At 39.6% G+C, this 20,558-nt stretch overlaps 1 protein-coding gene and 1 long non-coding RNA gene across 48 annotated transcripts in view; both read left to right on the top strand.

Moving 5' to 3' along the window:
- LOC144686370 (poly(rC)-binding protein 3) overlaps positions 1 to 20,558 on the top strand; it is a 169,721-nt gene that overhangs the window by 75,629 nt on the left and 73,534 nt on the right. For 43 of the 47 annotated variants that reach the window (XR_013577918.1, XR_013577917.1, XR_013577919.1 and 40 more), the window contains exons 2-3: positions 7,636 to 7,699; positions 16,946 to 17,034. The gene's annotated coding sequence lies outside the window, so the exon portion shown is untranslated. The remainder of the gene's footprint in view (positions 1 to 7,635; positions 7,700 to 16,945; positions 17,035 to 20,558) is intronic. The other 4 variants (XM_078551483.1, XM_078551473.1, XM_078551481.1 and 1 more) reach the window with 1 other exon arrangement.
- LOC144686368 (uncharacterized) lies at positions 18,404 to 20,427 on the top strand. Its single transcript, XR_013577912.1, has 2 exons — positions 18,404 to 18,577; positions 19,228 to 20,427. It is a non-coding gene; the product is annotated as an uncharacterized LOC144686368 (long non-coding RNA).

The following is a 20,558-nucleotide window of genomic DNA, read 5'->3' as shown; positions in this document are numbered from 1 at the left end:
TGTTATGCATTTCCATGGTTATCCAGTTATATTTAGTATGATCTCATTTCTTCCTTAAAGGAATTAAATCAACATCACTACTCCTTCAATTTCTTTGGAACTTAATTTTGTTTCTTATGTATCCCCCTTTTATGATCATTGTGCTTTTACTAGGTTAGCTGGTTTGGGCAGCAGCAGTCATTCAGCCCTTTCTAAAATGCCATGGTTAGAGGCTGTCCACTGTCCACGGTTTTTTTTCCAAAGATGATCTCTTAATTCCATCTCCAATAAACCACCATTTATTCCATACTTCGGTCCTCTGTTAAATCAGTTGTAGCAGATTCTTTGTTGCCCATGCTTTCTATACACCATGTAATGGCCCCTAGGTGTCAGCTGTGGCTCAGTCAGTAACACACTCTCCTCAAGTCAGATGATCGTGGGTTCAAGTCCCAGTCCAGGACTTGAGCACAAAAACTTCATAGTGCAACACTCCCTCAGGAACGCAATCGGAGGAGCCGTCTTTTCCATGAGACATTAAACTGAGGCTCTGTCTGTTCTCTTGGACATAAAAAGTCTTGGGACTACTTTGGAGGAGCAGGCCAATATGTATCCTTCAATCAACGTTACAAAAACTGATGATGTGGCCATTATCATATGGCTGCTTGTAGGAGCTTGCTATGCACAAATTTGGCTGCTGTGTTTCCTACAGTACAACAGTGACCTTGCTTCAGAAATACTCCATTGGCTGTAAAGTGCTTTGAGATGTCCAGTGGCTGAGATAGGCTCTACATAAATATAAGGTTTTAAATAAATCATAGATACTGTTGCCTATGGATCAAACAAATGGCAGATAAATTGATGTAGTATTTATCCTTTGCTGTTACAACTTTGCAGTTTTTCTGAAATAGATCTCAATTGAGGTACTTCAATTTGGTCCACAGCTGCTTGGTAAATCTCAAACAGGTGCAAATTGGAAGCTATTAGAAGACTGGAAGACTATTATTGAGTTTAAAAAAACACTTGCATTATATGCACCTGTCATGACCTCAGGAAATGTTGAAATGCTTTTGAAGTGTCGTCACTGTTGTACATAGGGAACAGTAGCCAAATTTACACGGAGCCAGCTCCCACAAACAGCAATGTGATAATTACCAAATGATCTGTTTTAGTGATGTTGATTGAGGGATAAATATCAGCCAGGGCAAAGAGGAAGAACCCCTTAGGTGACCTAGTGGGCGCAGCAGCTAGAGTACGTCAAGAGTTTCCCTTCTCATCCTGATTGCACTGCTAAGTCCCTATTGGTTTCCTGTCTTGTAGGGTTGTCTTCATTCTTTAACTTGTGATCACCCATGTGCTCTGGGAAGCTTAATTTTATTTTTGTGTTATGTCCCTTGAAGACCAAAGTGGGCTGGGGAGCATTCTGAAAAAGGATTAATTGGTTTCTTGATTATGATGACATTAGGTTCCAAGAAAGATCCTGTGGTGGGCAAAGAGTAAATAGAAAGCTAATTGTAGTAGGATTTGGGTCAGCCAGTGTTTTCTGTTCACTCCAGAACACAGAATTCATGTAATGAGGAAATAAGCAAAGCTCTCTATAGATCAAACAGTTTTGTGTTTGGCAGTCTTCAAACGGATCCTGATGCTGAAACCGGTCTTTATGAATAGAGCAGAGACCATGTTACTGTGTCTTATACAGTTGGAAAGAACAGAGTAGAAGGCAGAAATATCAAGGGATTGTGGTTTGAACAAGACCCTTTGCTGCTGTCTGTGCAGGCAGAGCCCACCAGATGATATAAGGGAGCTGAGAAAGGAGTCTGTGGAGATTCTGTGCCATCACGACTGTCATGACCCAAGTGAGAGAGGGTTTGTAGAGGTCCACCTTGTTTGGGGACTTTGGATGGAATATGGCTGCTAGTGATTGCAACACCTGAAATGATTGGAAGTGGGGTGAGAAATCCTGCAAAATGGAGGCTGAGTTGTAAAGACATGAGATTCCAAAGGTGGTCCCACATTTTTGCAGGAAGTAATGCAAGTGTTTGTAGCTATGTGAGATATATCTTTGTATCAACTAGTTAGTGAAATTTACCTTTGCTTGAAATACCCTTTGCCTGTTAACTAATGTTTGAATTATTTTGATTTTTAGTTGGCTTGTTACAGAAAAGTTTTAGAAAGTGAAATCTTACCCAGGCAGTTTTCTTTCTCTTGGTGTCATGGGGATTTGTATTTTGTTAAAAGTTATCAGTCTCTACAGGGATCGTAACAAAATAGATATTCGGCACACAAACTCCCATCCTGCCTTCCTCTTCAGTCCTTTACCGCATAATACATGGGAGCAAGTACTACTTGAAACTTTGTTGTCATGAAAAATGTTGTTTGATTTTCCAGCCAAGATGTCTAACTTCAGCAAGGAATGCAAGTATTGTTTAAATAGCAATGCGGTAAAAATCAGGATAATGTAAATGAATAGTGATCGTGTACATTTTCCCTATAAATTAATGTTTAGTTTTGAATTTGAAAACTGAAAGTCTACCACAACATTGTGCACCAGGGGAACAAGAAACTAGCTACATTAACTATTACTTAGAATCCCCTGATATATCCCTGAACTGTTGTTGCCTGTGTATGTATTATTTTGGTCTCAATATACCATTATAAGGAAAATCCCAAGTGTTTAAAAATTCTTCTCATGGGATGTGGGCATCACCAGCTGGGCCAGCATTTATTGCCCATCCCTAATTGTCCTTAAGGTGGTGGTGAGCTGCCACTTTGAACAGCTGCAGTCCATGTGGTGTAGGTACATCCACCGTGCTGTTAGGGAGGGAGTTCCAGGATTTTGACCCGTGATAGTGAATGAGCAGAGGGATAGTTCCAATTAAGGATGGTGTGTGGCTTGTAGGAGAACTTGCAGCTCGTGGTACTCCCATGCATCCGCTGCCCTTGTACTTCTAGATGGTAGAGGTCACAGGTTTGGAAGGTGTTGTCGGAGGAGCCTTGGTGAATTCCCGCAGTGCATCTTGTAGATGGTACACACTGCTGCAACTGTGCATCAATGGTGGAGGAGGTGAATGTTTGTGGAAGCCAATCAAGCGGGCTGCTTTGTCCTGGATGGTGTCAAGTTTCTCGAGTGTTGTTGGAGCTGCACTCATCCAGGCCAGTGGTGAGTATTCCATCACCCTCCTGACTTGTGCCTTGTAGAGGGTGGACAGGCTTTAGGGAGTCAGGAGGTGAGTTACTCGCTACAGGATTGCCAGCCTCTGACCTCTTGTAGCCACAGTATTTATATGGCTGGCCCAGTTCAGTTTCTGGTCTCTGGTAACCCCCAGGATGTTGTTAGTATGGGATTCGGGGATGGGAATGCCATTGAATGTTGGGGGAGATGATCAGATTCCCTCTTGTTGGACATGGTCATTGCCCAACACTTGGATGGTGCAAATATTACTTGCCACTTATCAGCCCAAGCCTGAATGTTCTCCAGGCCTTGCTGCATTTGGACATGGACAGCTTCAGTATCTAATGAGCCGCAAATGATGCTGAACGTTGTGCAAACATCAGCGAACATTCCCACTCCTGACCTTATAATGGAAAATAGGTCATTGAAGCAGCTGAAGATGTTTGCAGTGAGGACACTACCCTAAGGAACTCCCGAAGTGGTGCCTAGGGACTGAGATGTTGACTTCCAACAACCACAACCATCTCCCTTTGTGCTAGGTTTTCCTTGATTCCCTGCAGTTTTGCTAGGGCTCCTTGATGCCACACTCGGTCAAATGCTGCCTTGATGTCAAGGGCAGTCACTCTCGCCTCACCTCTGGAGCTCAATTCTTTTGTTCATGTTTGGACCAAGGCTGTAATGAGGTCAGGAGCTAAGTGGCCCTGGCAGAACCCAAACTGAGCATTAGTCAACAAGTTATTGTCGAGAAATTTCTGCTTGATAGCACTATTGATGACACCTTCCATCACTTCGATGATCGAGAGTAGGCTGGGTTGGATTTGACCATATTTTTGTGGACAAGGCATAATTTTCAACAATTGAGTAGATGCTGGCGTTGTAGCTGTACTGGAACAGATTCATTTGTGGTGTGGCTAGTTGTGGAGCACAATTCTTCAGCACTACAGTCAAATATCCTTTATCCGAACATTGAAAAATGAATCTTTTTTTGAACAGACCCTAACGTGAACCAACACGAACCTCAAAGACCTTTTGCGTGGGAAGTCTGACCTAAGCCAAAATAATACTAAATAAAAGACAAACTTATGAAACAAAAACCAATGTTGATGAGGAAGATGAAGCTGGAAGAACTATTTAAGAAGGCCTCCCAGCAAAATGCATTGACACACTCTGAGCCCTTGGCTATATCACATCCGAAAACCAAAAATATCTGAATATCGAAATGCAATCAGCCCCAAGGGTTTCAGATAAGGGATACTCAACCTGAATTGCTGGAAAGTTGTCAGGGTCCATAGCCTTTGCAGTATCCAGTGTCCTCAGCTATTTCTTGATATTGAGTGGAGTGAATCAAATTGGCTCAAGATTGGCATATGTGATGATGGGGACCTCAGGAGGAGGCAGAATTGAATTATCAACTCTGCACTTCTGACTGAAGCTGGTTGCAAATGCTTCAGCCTTGTCTTTTGCACCCATGTGCTGGGCTCCCCCCATCATTGAGGTTGGGGATATTTGTTAGTTGCTTAATTGTCCATCACCATTGACAACAGGATGTGGCAGGACTGCAGAGCTTAGATCTGATCCGTTGGTTGTGGGATCACTTAAGCTCCTGTCTTAAGTGCTGCTGCTTGTGTTTGGAATGCAAGTGGTCCTCTGTTGCAGATTTACAAGGCTGACACTTCATTTTTAGGTGTGCTTGGTACTGCTCCTGCAAGGCTCTCCACTCATTAAACCAGAGTCGATCCCTTGGCTCCATGGTAATGATAGAGTGGGGGATATGTTGTACCTTGAGTTTACAGATTGTTGTTGAGTACAGTTCTGCTGCTGATGGCCCACAGCACCTCATGGATGCCCAGTTTTGAGTTGCTAGATCTATTCTAAATCTATCCCATTTAGCACATGGTGGTGCTGCACACGATGGAGGGTATCCTCAATGTGAAGCTGGGACTTCGTCTCCACAAGAACTGTGTGGTGGTCATTTGTACCAATGCTGTCATGGACAGATGCATCTGCGAATGGTAGATTGGTGAGGATAAGGTCAAGTATGTTTTTCCCTCTTGGTTCCCTCACCACTTGCTGTAGACCCTGTCTAGCAGTTATGTCCTTTAGGCCTCGACCAGCTTGGTCAGTAGTGGTGCTATTGAGCCACTTTTGGTGATGGACATTGAAGTCCCCTATTCAGAGTGCATTCTGTACCCTTGCCACCCTCAGTGCTTCCTCCAAGTGGTGTTCAACACACAATACTGCTTCAACAGCCGAGGGCAGGGGTGGTAGCAGGAGGCTTCCTTGCCCATGTTTGACCTGATGCCACGAGACTTCATAGGGTCTGGAGTCAATGTTGAGGACTCCCAGCCAACTCCCTCCTGGCTGTGTACCACTGTGCTTCCACCTCTGGTGGGTCTGACCTGATGGGACAGGGCATACTTAGGGATGGTGTGTCTGAGACATTGTCTGTAAGGAATGATTCATGAGTGTGACTGTTGCTGACTAGCCTGTAGGACAGCTCTCCCAATTTTGACACCAGCCTGGTGAAGGAAGTAAGGAGAACTTAGCAGGTTTGACAGGGCAGGCTTTGCCATTGTCGTTCCAGTGCCCAGTTCAATACTGGGTAGTTCGTCTGGTTTTATTCCTTCATTGACTTATCTGTAATGATTTGATACGACAACAGTGTTTTGCCAGGCCATTTCAGAGGGCAGTTAATTGTCATCCATATTACTATGGGTCACATGTAGACCAGGTAAGGATGGCAGATTTCCTTCCCTAAAGGGCATTAGTGAACTAGATGTGTTTTTACAACAATACATTACTGAGACCAACTTTTAATTCCAGATTTATTATTTGAATTTAAATTCCACCTGTATCCCCAGAGCATTAACCTGGACCTCTAGATTGCTAGTCCAGTGACATTACCACTATGCCTTGTGTTCTGCCCTTATGCCTTGTGTTCTGCCCTTATAAATTGCACTAAAATATTTGCAGTGAAATGAATACAACTCATGCCGGGGACTGTCAGGCATGCAATCTCACGTTCACAGGCAATATGAGACCTTGATTCCCTTAATAACATTGTATTTATCTATTACAGCCTGAGTATAATACATTTCGTGGGTCACAAGCATTGTAGTCTCATTTCAAGTTAGAGTTGTTCCATAAACTAATCAAGGATCAGCCTGACAAAGTTACAGAATCATACCATAAGCCAATATCTCAGCTCCTTTGCCAGCCCTGAGTACATCCTATCTCACTGGCAGGGCAGACTCACCAGAGGTGTGGGCACAATGGTATGCGGACAGGTGGGAGTGGCCCTGGGAATTCTCAACATTGAATCAGGACTCCATGAAACTTCATGGCTACAGATCAAATATGAACAAGAAAACACTTCCTCGGCTGATGAATCAGTACTCCTTCATGTTGAGCACCATCTGGAGGAAGCACTAAAGGTAGTGAGGATGCAGAATCTATCAGGGCGAGGGACTTCAATTTCCATCAATTATTAGCTTCAAAAGATATTAGTATCTTTGTATGCCAGAAAGAAAAAAGTTGTCTTTTTGTACTTGGAAGCATTTTTCAGACTAAGTGTGAAATCTATTTTGGAACTTGAGGTGAAATTGCTTGACTTTTTGGATAGATTTTCTGCATTTTTGCTATTCCTTGGAGCACACTGCCTGTAAAGTTTGAAAGGGTGCAATGATGTAATATTATTCGGCTCACCCAATTTATCATTGAATAGCTTGTTCAAGTCCCTTGCAAGCCATTTTCATTTAAAATGAAAACCACCATGGAACTGATACTACAACTATATATTGATTTTACATTTTCTGGCATAGCCCTACGCATTAGCTAATGTCATTCCAAAAGCACTTGGCAACTCAAAGCTGTGTCAAATGCATTGTGGCTCTTACTGATTCTTAGTGCATGTATCATCCATTGCTTGTTTGCTGCTATATTACCTCGTGTAGTTTGTGATATGAACGGAAACTATGAAGGTTTTGCTGCTACTGCAGTACCATGGGAAGGGAGCTAGATACCTTTGTGTAGAAACTTTGCTTTGCATCTGCTGACTGGGATAAGGATAGTGGCCTAATTTTATTATAAGAATGAGGTACCTACATTTCCAAAGTAATGTTTAAAATGTTAAAAATTAGGCTGTAATGATATAAAGTGAAATGAATAGAGCATCTCGAAGGTGTTTTGACACCAATGATTTGTTAGCGGTGCTGAATTGTTACCGGTATAGTGTGCTGAAAAATTTTAGTATGGCAGTAGTACCATATAAATAAGAATTCTTTTCTTCATAGAATGCTTTTCAATGTGCAAAGTAACAAGAGTACTAACTACCCTTCAGTTAGAATGATGGTTACCATCACAGACTTGTCTGCTTCTTTCTGTTAAGGGGTTAAATGGTCACATTGTCAAATGGACGAGTTTAAATGCACAATTTCTAGCACTTCACCTGCTACTGGATTTTAAAATATATATTTTTTATTTTCAAGATTTGGCTGATACTTCAACACTGCAGGAAATTGTTGCCTGTCTCCCTGCCAACAATAGTGTCAGGTAAGAATCAATCCAAACCAGGAAACCTCATATTAACAGTAACTACAAAGAGAAGTGTTACAGCACAGTGGATGATAAATGCCGAGCTGCTCAAATCCCGGAGAGAAACTTGAAACAGCTGCCACAACTGTTTTGCAATTTGTATTTTTATTCGGAGGTGTCTTGAATTCAGTAGTAATAAATCCAGCAAGCCTGTGGTTTTTTAACAAAACTAAATTAAACATATTTTAATAAAATAAATAGTTTTAAGCAGATACATATGTCTACAAATTTCTAATGTAACTCCTAAATCCCCTAATTAATCTAGATAAAAACAAAAAACTACTGCGGATGCTGGAAATCCAAAACAAAAACAGAATTACCTGGAAAAACTCAGCAGGTCTGGCAGCATTGATGGAGAAGAAAAGAGTCGACGTTTCGAGTCTTAACGACCCTTCAACAGAACTGAGTATAGTTAGGAGAGGGGTGAAATATAAGCTGGTTTAAGGTGGGGGGAGAAGTTGAGGGGTGGGGGGGGGTGGTTGTAGGGACAAGCAAGCAGTGATAGGAGCAGATAATCAAAAGATGTCACAGACAAAAGGATCAAAGAGGTGTTGAAGGTGGTGATATTGTCTAAGAAAATGTGCTAATTAAGAATGGATGGCAGGACACTCAAGGTACAGCTCTAGTGGGGGTGGGGTGGAAAGACTGACAAGGTATTAGTTGTAGATTTAAAAATAATGGAAATAGGTGGGAAAAGAAAAATCTATATAAATTATTGAAAAAAACAAAAGGGAGGGGGAAGAAACGGGGTGGGGATGAGGGGAGGGAGTTTAAGTTTAAGGACTCGAAACGTCGACTCTTTTCTTCTCCACCGATGCTGCCAAACCTGCTGAGTTTTTCCAGGTAATTCTGTTCTAATTAATCTAGACTTAGTTTAAATGCACATACACACCAAACACTTCTGAGCACCGATATGTACAGACTCCACATGCAATGCACAATACACAAATTATAAGCTTTGAGTTCCTTAAGTTGACAAGGATGCCAAGTCAAATTGGGAAAGTGTAGTGGTAAAATTGTTTGAGTTGATTTATTCAGATTGTCAGCATGGTTCCCAATAATAATGCCTCATCTTTGAAAGGAAAATATAAGCTGGATTGTAAATTAGGTAAGATTCATCCTATTGTTTTTGGTGATACTAAATGGTTGTTTAACAATCCTAAGGGTTTCTATTTTAAATGTTAACATGGCTTCAGGATGAGAACCAGCTTACTCCACCACCCCCACCCCCCACTGACCCCGCCCTAATTCCTCTTCAATCGATTTAGTTTTGAATTCAAGTTAAAGCATGTAAGCAGCCTGTCAAAACAATCAAGTCTATGTCCATTACACTGTAACATTGCCCATGCTGAAGCATCTCCAAGGCAAAGCTGGAATAAAGAGGAGGGGGTAGGGTGATGATTACTTTAAATATATAGATTTCAAACTATTAAATTACTTCTAGTCTCTGAGGAGCAGCTGCTGCAGTTCAGTTGTAATTGATGCAGGGCCTTTCCTTTTGCGCATTGAAATCAATGCTACAGCATCCACTGCATTTCTTGTACTTACCCTAGACTAGTTACGTCTAATTCCCATTGAACAAGCAAGAGGAATAATATTGTAGCTGTTTTCTTGAAAACACAAGTGAAGCACACTGCGAATTTTGTAGAGTAAAGGATAAGTATATTAATCGGGGAGTAATGAACGTGTAGTACCAAGTGTTTTAAAACCCTAAAGCTGAGAAGGAATGAGAATGGATGTTGTCTCATTTTTCAGTTTTTGATAGAGTTGGAGCCTTCATTTCAATAAAATGGAGAGGTGGAAACTAAAGACATATAAGATTACCTTTGGAGCTTGAGAAGAATATTGCTGTAGTTTATTGATTAAGTGAATTTTTGAGAGGTTGCAATGGGGAAGCGATAATAAATGTGAGGGAGTAATCACTTCGGGCAAAAAAAGCTTTTTCTGCACCATCAGTGATCTGGGAGGTGTTTGAACCTCACCAGATAGGGAACAGTACTGAAGTCTGAGGCTTCGAGTTGGTAGAATCATTTCACCATAACAATTTAATATTTAATACTGTATGGCATCCAAGCATTTTTGATATGCTTTAACTTTGTCACTTTTTTTTCTGCAATAAAATAAGTAATTGGCTTTCCACAATTGAGTACACTTCTGAAATTTGGGCATGAATGGTGAATAACACAGCAAATTTCTTATCCATACTATCCTTCAACAACAATATAGGGAATTCCTGACATGAATAGAATTATACCATAAATTCTAACATTTCCAATTATATTGATTAAGCTTTGCATGTTAATTCATGGCCAGAATGGTACTGAATAGCTCTCGTGAATCAGCTTCAGCAATATCTGAAGAAGTTAAAGCAGAGCAGAAGTGAGCAAGTACTTTTTTCTTTAATCAACTCTAACCACTCTGAATAAACTTTTTGTAACTATTATGTTGCTTGATTGCATTCATCTTACATCTGCACTTCATACCAATATTGGTCCAAGTTTAGGCCTCCAGCCTGACAACCCGCCAATATCTAATTCCAGCCTCTTGAGCATCTCCAATTTTAATCCCTGTTGGCAGGCATGCCTTCAGCCCTAACCCCCTCTACCTCTCTTGCCTCCTTTAAGACACTCTTTTAATGAACTTCATTGGCCAAGCTTTTGGTCATCTACCCTAAAATCTCTTTACATGGCTCGGTGTCATTTATTTTATGACGTCTTTATGAATCGCCTTGAGGCATTTCATTATGTTAAAGACATTATATAAATAAAGTTGTTGTACTCCTGGTTACATTTAATTCATAAATCAACTCATGCTAATTTACCATTAGAAAAACCAGAACAGTATGAAGAGCAAAGAAAGTGAATGTGGTCCACTATAGCCATTTCCCCAGCTGAGCCATGTGTAATTTCATTAAGATTCCTGAGGCAGGAATTTAATCACAGGTGGTTGCTATTGTAACTTCCATCCAGAATATTACTCATCTTGGATAATATACCTCATTTTTCTGTAAAAGCTTGTTGACCCATCCTATTGAAATTTATCCTTACAATCTTTGTATTCAATTATACAATTTAATTTTAAACTTGATCATCAAATTCCTTTTTGCGTTATTTAATTTAGCAGCAACATTGAGAGTTTTTGAATGCTCTAACTACAGAGAGGTCTACTACTTTTGATCTCAAAGATATGTGAAGGAGAAAAATGGAAGAGACTTGCAACCATAATGCTTTATAGAATAACGTTGGTTGCTACAATTTGTCAATTCTGATCAGTTGCTTGTGAAAAGCTTGCACATAATAGGCAGAGCATTGTGTAACTTAAAGAAAAAATGACTTCAGAAGGTAGTAACAATACAGTGCAAGATTAACAGTATATTACCCTGTTGCTAACTTTCACAACATATACAAGCACTGGCTTACATCAGAAATTCTTAGATTTAGTTTCATTACTCTGTTGTTTTCAGAAAAAATAACAGAGGCAGCTTTCAGATCAATACATTACGAGTCATTTTTAAAGGATAATGCATACCCGAGTGAATATAAGGTAGAAGTATCATAATATACTGTTTCAGTTTCATATCTGACTGTAGTGATTATACATTCCATGTTTTTATATATGATGTAAGATTAACTGTATTATACTTGATTTAATTAAATTACCTGCAGTTGATTACTGAAATATTCTATATATAAGTGGTTTTATAACTTGGCATTCGTAAGGTGAAGTATGTTTAATGAACATGAAAAAATGGGATTCCATTTCTTGCAACTTCGCGCCATTTGACTTTCAATTGTAGTTGAGGGTGTGGTGGGGCAGGGGAATGTGACTTGAATTAGATAAATCTGGATTATGTAACTTGTTATTGAAGAGTCCAATCAAGAAATTACCACTTTGTATCTTGGATATACATAAATATGCCTTTTTTAAAATTCATTCATGAGATGTGGGCATCACTGGCTGGGCCAGCATTTATTGCCCATCCCTAATTGCCCTCGAGAAGGTGGTGGTGAGATGCCGCCTTGAATCGTTGCAGTCTATCTGGTGTAGGTACACCCACAGTGCTGATAGGGAGGGAGTTCCAGGATTTTGACTCAGTGACAGTGATGGAACAGTGACATATTTCTAAGTCAGGATTGGTGTGGCTTGGAGGGGAACTTCCAGAGAGTGATGTTCCCATGTATCTGCCGCCCTTGTCCTTCTAGATGGTAGCAGTCATGGGTTTGGAAGATGCTGTCTAAGGGGCCTTGGTGAGTTCCTGCAGTGCATCTTGTAGTTGGCACACTGCTGCCACTGTGCGTCGGTGGTGGAGGCAGTGAATGCTTGTGGATGGGGTGCTAATCAAGTGGGTTGCGTTGTCCTGGATAGTGTCAAGTTTCTTGTATTGTTGGAGCTGCACTCATCCAGGCTAGTGGGGAGTTTTCCTCTAGCTTCTTAACTAGAGCGAGAAAGCAATCGAACACCACCATTCTTCTTTGATACGTTATCACTTTTGTGAACTGAAAACTGAACTTGGAATGTTGAACAATTTGCATAGAGAACTCAAGTGCAGGCCTTGAGCTTTGACTGGGATGAAACTTAAATAATTGTATTGTAGAAATGAGCTATTGTCAAGGTTGCATTAAGTTCACTTCTAGTTGTTAAAGCATAAGGGTGGCACCCAAACTCTGGAATGAAAGAAGTTTCACAAGATTGATCCTGAGTATCTGAATGAGATGAGCAAAAGTTATTAAAAACTTACATTCCAACCTTAAAAGAAGACTCAAATGAAGAGGGGCTTTAGAGACTTGCATAAGATAATGTTGAGTAGAATAAAAGACTTGTATTGAACCTTTCATCTGCTCAGGAGGCTCCTAAGATCTTAACAGGAAATAAAGTACTTTTTGAAGGATAGTCATTCTTATAATGTAGGAAATACGGCAGCCACTGTACACACAGCAATATGATACTGACCAAGCAATCTATTTTGATGTTGATGGCGGGATAGCCATTGACCAAGGCACCAGGGAGAGCTTCCCTACTCATCTTTGTAAAGGTGTGATGGCCCATGAGAAGGAAAAACCTATATTTATTTTGGAGTGATGGTCCCTTTAAGAACTAGGTTTCTCTGAAAGCAGATTTACGGTAAAGTGCTCGGCTTCCAGTAAATGATTGTGACCAGGCTGCCTGGGAGATAAACAATAGAGAAAAAAGTCAGTGTAAGTTAATTATAGGGGGTGGTTCTGTGTTCAAGCAGTTTACTTGAGATTTTGGACTAAGGCTGTAAAAGAGTCAACATCTCTCTCAAATAGAGTTAAGTTGAAATTTTGTGTTGGCTAAAAGAGTGAAACTCTTAACTGAAGGGCTCCTAAAAGTGAGTTGAACTTCTGGTAAAGCCAAGCTGAGAGAACTTTAGATGCAAAACTCCAGAGTTAAAAAAATATCAGAAGCAGGAGAGTTCTGACCAGGGATGGCTATGCTTAAGACACCTGTGTTGAACAAGGAGTTTGCAACCAAATGACAGTTGGAGGAGATTTGAAGGGACAAACTTGCCAGAAGTAAACGGAAGGCCCAAGAAATCTCAACCCTTATACAAATCTTCAAAGCAGTACTCCGACTAAGTGGTCCAATTTTTGGTTAAGTATCTGACTGAGTTTTGGGGTGAAAGTCTAATGAGCTCGACTTATTATTTTAGATTGATTGTTAAGTGTAGCTGATAGCATACTCTGGATTGGGCAACACTTGCTGAACAAACAGCATGTTCTTTTGGTTGTTTGTAATAGGCAGAGTACAGACTGTACTCAACCAGAAAGAGCTTGCAAAACCCAAAACAAAATGTCTCCTATTAGATGTGATTCCGTGATTGGGCAGCATTTTGCTGAACAATCTGGAGTGTTTTATTAGCTACACTAATAACCAGTTTAAGATGATCAGTCAAACTCTTAACGTGGCTCATTTATGCTTGCTAGAAGCGACATACATTCATACACAGAAACCTGTTCTCTGCAAACAAAAGGAATATGTTCAAGCCTTGCACCTTTTTTTGAATTACCTGGGTGCTTGGGGAGCCTATAGTTTTCCCCATTGTGTTCGCCATGGTAATACCTTGGCCAATCAATGAGCACCCTTTTCTCCTGTAGTATAGGTTGTTTGAAATTTGGCATTCTTGCGGTTGCCCTGAAGAGTGCAGGATGAAAAGCTTTGGCAACATCTCTCTCTTCGGCAATATTCAAGTTCTGTACTACCGAGCAACTGTTTTATATCTCATTTGTAGTTAACGCGCAGAGAAAAAATGAACTTGCACTAAATAGCAGACAAATATTAAAGTGTTTACTACCTCAATCTTCCACCTCCAGTATTGGGAGTAAAAAAAACCCTGCTTGCACTGAATTCCCTCGTGCACCAAATTCCTGACTTTAGCACTCTGTTAATGCTGCACTCTTTTGATCACTCTTTATTTATGAGGCCGTTTAATGGTATGTGGGGTAGTAACATTCTGTGGAATGTTGAGTTATACTTGCTGATTGGCAGCCCTCATCTTGTCATTTGGTTGCCTTGTAGCGACTTTTGCCAATTTTAATGAGTTATGTTTGTGGTACAAGGTAACTAATACTTTCTGCGATCATTTGAGTTGGATTTTAAATATTTTGATGGCATTAAATATTGGATGAGTAGCTTGCCCATTTTCAAGGGAAATGAAACACTTTTGTCTCCCTACCCACAGAAAATATCCTTGCAATGTCAATTCTAGAAATAGAATATCTTAAACCCCAGCATTGAAATTAATAGTTAATCTTTCAGCAACTAAATTACATGCTATTGTTTATTTTTTGTCTGTCACTGAAATAGTCCAGGAGATTGTTCATGTGCTTCACATTCCAAAACATATTAAGCCCTTGATTTCCTTTGTCCAGTAATATAAGCAGTGGAAATGATTCATTTCATAATATTTTGCTGATGGCAACGGCAGATGGTATTGCACACAAAATCAGATATAGACAGCTTTTGAGGGGGGTGGAGGGGGTGATGGGGAAAGAGAGAGAAGATGCCCATTGTTAACATATTGAGCTGCTTACTTTTGTTGAATATTGGTTTTAGCTAGAAGGCCACAGCACTTGTATTGAAATGAGCCTGTCGCTTAATGCAGCACAAGGCAGAATTTTCCATTAGTTCTCCTCATCTAGAGGACAGAAGCACCCTTAATAACTGTTTTAGGTCACTGCCCTGTTCGTGACAAGTTAATAAAAACAAGGTGCATTATATATATGATGCTTGATGAAAAAGGTTGGAGTAGATTTCATCCTGTCACCTTCTGTATCAAATGTTAATCTTGGTATAGTACTGATTTACACTATGGACATTTATGTCTGAGATAATAGTCCAAAGATGTTGCTCGTGTGGAAATAAAAACAGCTTGTGAAACATTGTGCTACTAATTAACTAAAATAGTTTTGCATTGAGTGGGTAATTTTTTTTCCCATTTGTGATGCAAGGCCACAGTACTGAAGCATTATAGTGCCTGATTTTGGCAACATTGTCCTGGGTTTCTTTAAAAAGAACAGCAGAGTGAACATTCATCAGTAATGAATACCAATCTTTACACTAATTAACTGAGCCATCACAAGCAAGATTTTAAGGGAGTTTCCTACAAGTGAGAAACTTCTCATGGCTAGTTTAGAATTGGCTTTGCACTAGGTCATTGCGGTTGAATTTGCATGGGTAGATTGGAAAAGAAAAAAAGACCCTATAGCTCATCAAGTCCATGATCACCTTATTCTTGATATATTTCTTTAAACCCAATTATCAGTTAAATAGTCATGTTCTTTGTACCGCAGGCATAACAAAGTATAGTAATAGCTTGAGTTAGAATTTCCCTTCTCTTGAATTAAAATTATTCTTGGATTATTTGTGGGTAACAGTTGATTTCTGCCAGCATTACTGTAGCATCTGGAATTCCATTTCTTGTAGCATGATGCCATTGACTTTAAATTGAATTTGGAACTGATGGTGACAGGGCGATATGACTTGAATTAGATGAATGAATGTCTTAATTTATGTACAAGGATTCCAACTATAACAAGAATAACAGTTATATAGTACCATTAATGTAGTAAAAATGCCTTGAGGTGGTTCACGCAAGAGTAAATCCAAATTAGATTTGACACCAAGCCATGCATGACAGGTGACCAAAAACTTTGGTCCAAGAGCGTCTTAAGGAGTGTCTTAAAAGAGGGGGAGGGTTTAGGGATGGAACTCCAGAGTTTGGTCTAAGCAGCTGAAGACATGGTCATCATTGGTGATGTGAAATTAATATTGTGTATTTTGTTATTTTTCCATGAGCCAGGTAATAAATAATTGATGAACAGAAGTTACGTTCAAGAGTCCCCCTTTCAAGTTCAGATGATGAGCTGCCTCATCTTTACTTCATCTGAGCTTCTCTAACTTGTTCTATTGTTGCAGATATTGAAGGGCAAGTTGTTCAAGGGTAAGCAAGCGCAAGCTTGCACTTTTCACTTTTTTCCCAAAATTAGAATTAGTTCAAAATTCAAACTCCCTGCAAGCTCTCTTCCAAAGGAAATCATGTGAAATAGCAGTACTGTGCTGCATCTCCTGCCTGATTGAGGCATCCCCTGATTATTGCCGAGAAGCTAAATTTCAGTCTTCACTGCAGTTGGATTCTATTTTGAGTGTCGCATGCGGGCAGTCCCTTTTAATTATGCAGTCATATTTTGATAGCTTCATCTTATCTTGAACTCTAATCTAGAGTTCCCTGACTGTGATTTAGTATATGTCCATTTGCTTAAGATGAAAGAACCCGTTGAAAATCTTGCAAGAGCTCTGGAATTCTCTTGCCCTTTTTGGAGCAAAATTCTAACCTTATGAGTTCATAGCAGTTGGGGTATGGGGTACATGCTTTGAAATTGAATCTAGTTCACAAATGATTGGACCAGATGTTCTTCACAATTTGCCTGGTGTTGCAGCTTGATTCAGGCATCAGAATTAAGGTATCAGAAGAAAAGTGCAGCAGAGAGATCATGGCTTATTTCTGCCTGTAATATACCAAGATAAGCCAATTGAGATCTTTATTTCCATTTTTCTCCTTTTTTTGAAATTCTCCTGGCTTCCTCGAGCAACTTCTGGTTTAATCACTAGCTGAATTGAACCCTTTCAATTTCCCAATCTGGACAAAATTCTGAGATAACATGTCTTGTGTCCCCTCTGTTTCAGGCAACATTAGGAAACGCTGTAACATCAACTGGTGACGGAAACCTGCTTGTACATCTCTCCCTAAATCTATTTTTTAAAAACGCCGCAAGGTAAGTGGAAACTAATAACGAAGTATTTACTGTGTAGATTAAATAATTAAAAAGCAAGAAGTTTTACCATGTTGGTGTTTACTTTATCAGGATTTGCTATTTGAACCTGAGATTTTCCTTCTAAAAATGTCAACAGGTCTTGTGCAAGCCATGCTGCTTTAGTGGTATGTTTTTAAAAAAACATATGGGATACTAGAATTCTAGAATGTGATTGGCTTTTACTTTTCTCAAAGTAGTACATTTATATGATGGCATTCTTGGCTTAGCGGTCAGATTCCTTCCTGCTTTTGAGTCGGAAGGTTGTGGGTTCAAATGCCACTCCAGAGACTTAATCAAGCAGTGTGAGGCATGAGATCCATTAACAGGTGGAGAAGACAGCGAATTAACATGTAGAATGGTCCTAGCTGAATATTTTGAGGCATCTAGCAAAATAAAATTTGCAATGGAGCTGAATTCTAATATAATATGAATCTGATTATAATTTGGCTTTCTATGTTCACTGAAAAAAGCTGTGTAATGATTGTATCCAGCCTCGCCTCACCAAGTTAACTTAGTCAGCCTTAGAAACATTGAAGGATTAAATGTACAAAAGGCAACTGTTGCTCAAATGTTGCAAATATATGTAATATGAGTCAACTCTTATAGGATTTTGAGTGCATAAGGCAGTGACTGACTCCTTTGAATCCAAAAGGAATCTATAGCAGACTAATATTTAAGCATTTGAGATTCCGTTCTTAAGGTATCTTGCATAATTTAAAAGTGCATTTATGAAAGTCGTGTCCGTTCCTACTAAGTGTCTTCAATGTGAGACCTATTTTGAAGCTTGTTAGTCGGCAAAGTAAGCACAGGCCTGTAAGTTTAAAAGGCTTGCAATCGGTGCCATTCTTGCTGATCAAAAGTCTTAACCTTGACACTTCTGGTGGTGCTGAATGCTGCAGGGCAGCGTTCCTTTAATTTGGAGTTGAAATGTTGCAGTTTGTGTTAATGTAGTTCACGTTCCTGATTCTTGCATCCATCTGATGTGGGACTGTGGCACAAACCAAACCAAGTGTGTCATGCCATGCAATCCACCCAACTGGTTTTAAATTCTAGCTCTGATTTAGAGCTTTCAAAGTAGTGAGCTTTATGTAATAAACTTGACTTCATATTCCTCTATAATGCACAGTGCTGCAATTTGTGTTTTTTGACCCTTATGCTCATTTGGAAGATGAAGGTGAATTAGTGAGGTTAATAGTATTGATTAACAGGATGTGTCCTACACCCTGAGGGGCTACAACCCTTACCATTTGTTCATTTCCCATCCTAGGACCCTGGATTGAGTGTGGTTCATTTTCACGCCCTTCTGGAACAATTAGTCATAGGGGTGGTTATGACCATGTAGTGTACTGACAGGCCTCAAGGTGAATGCTGTGCCCTTGCTAGGGGCAACATACAAGTCTACATATATGAGAGGGCTGGTAGCAAGAGTTTAGTGTACCTCTGTTCTCCTGAATCTGCTGATTTATTTTCCCATCTTTCTTTGTAGAAGAGCCTCCCTAACCTTGTAAGTACAGTACAACTTATTTACTAGCTTACAATAAATTCAACATTTACTTAAATTTTCCCATGTCAATGATTAGAATAATGCCTGGTCTCCACTAAGCAACCCCTAATATTAGTGTTCACATAAAAAGCATGGAGCTTTATAAAGGCTTGAACATGTTTGTATAAATCAGACCAGGCTGACTCCTATTGAAAACCATTCCTTAAATTCATAGGAGCTGAGACCTGATTTGTTAAATCTACTTGGAAGCTAATTTCAGTTTATTTTTAAGATATGAATTTCAAAGATGATGAATGAAAAACAAAAATGTAATGGTGATGTACTAGAAACTGCTTTTGTGGGAAGTTAAATAGAAAAATCTAACAATTTGGCATATTGATGAAGAATGACCCTGAGCCAGTGACAGCATTTCATTAAAACAATAGTAGTAAATGAGTGGTCTCATATTTCCTCATTAAGTATAATTGTCAGGTTTCATTTCTTCTTGGAATTTCTGATGCAGTTAAAGATATGTGATGGGTGACTATTATGATAGGCATAATTTCTTGAGTTGTCCTGGATTATCTGTTGGGTTACAGTGCTGGCTGGCATTTTTTGAATTTGATTTGCTCTCTGATAAATATCTGAACCATTGCTCCTAATTTTTTTAGGGGATTTTGGAGAGAAAATTCAACAAATTCTACTTCATTCCTGGCTCATGTCAGAAGTGGATCAGGAAATTATTCAACACCTAGCTATTGATGTTTTGTCCATTGAATTGAATGGGTGGATGATTATGGACTTGGAGTCCTGATATGCACTTGGGAAGTGCAAAAGATTAATGTTCACCCATTGTTTCCAAGAGAGTGTTCTGTGTAAATTATGAAGGGCATTCCCAAATTTGTGGAAGAACATGTTCCGTAGAATATACAGTATCTATTTGTAACCTGACCTTGCATTGTACAATCTTCACATCTCTTGGTGAGCACAGTAATCAATTCAGTACATTATGACAAGCTCCTGCTCTGTGGTCTACACTTTTTAAAGGCCATTGTGGATGGAATTTGGAGTAGGTTTTCAGACTGGAGGGAAGTATACAGTGATGTTCCCCAGGGATAGGTTTTAGAACACCTTTGATATGTTAATGACCTGGACTTGGGTATACAGGGTATACTTTCAAAGTTCACAGTTGGCATGAAAATTGGAAATGTTGTAAGCAGTAGAGGTTAGCAACAGACCTCAGGAAGACATACACTCAATGGTAACTTTTGTAAATCATCCATTGCTTTCAATATCGATCTTGTGACTTGCTAAGATGTTAGCCATGTTTCAGTGGCCTTATGCCTCTGAGTCAGGAGGTTGTGGGCTCAAACCTGACTCTGGAGACTTGACCACAAAATCTAGGCTGACACAATCAATGTAGTACTGAGGGAGTGCTGCAGTGTCAGAGGGACTGCTTTTCAAAAGAGGCATTCAGCTGAGATACTGTCTCTTTTTTGTTGGATCCAAGGCCAATATTTATCCCTTAATCAATAAAATCAGATTAACTTGGATTTTATGTTGTTGATAAGGTGAGGCTAGCAGTGTTCACTTATTATGAAGTAAATGGGACAGCAGTGTCTGGCATTCATATATGCACATTTAAATACAGAAATCTAATTGTTGCTGTCACACTTACCCCCACTCCTCCACAGGCTATGCTGTAACAGCCCTCTGCAGTAAAATTATTGTAATGGTGTGAACTTGTACCACCCACTTGCTACCTATCAAGCAGGTCAGAAGAAGTTGGAACTGGTGCATTCAGAGTATGTTGTGATAATTACTGCAAAACAATCCCTTTGGCACTGAAAATAAACTTTTATAAGTGTGTAGTTTCATTTGTTTAGATTTTAATTGGAAATTTTTTTTAAATGAGAAAATTTAACTAACTTTCTTTGTCTTTTATGTGTCTTTTATCTCAATCACAGCTTACTTTCACAGTTTTTATTTTGCTTTCTGTACC

The sequence above is a fragment of the Cetorhinus maximus genome, chromosome 11 (genome assembly GCF_964194155.1).
Source record: "Cetorhinus maximus chromosome 11, sCetMax3.hap1.1, whole genome shotgun sequence".
Taxonomy (NCBI): Eukaryota; Metazoa; Chordata; class Chondrichthyes; order Lamniformes; family Cetorhinidae; genus Cetorhinus; species Cetorhinus maximus.
The sequence above is the reverse complement of the archived record's forward strand: the minus strand, read 5'-3'. Positions and strand labels throughout refer to the sequence as shown.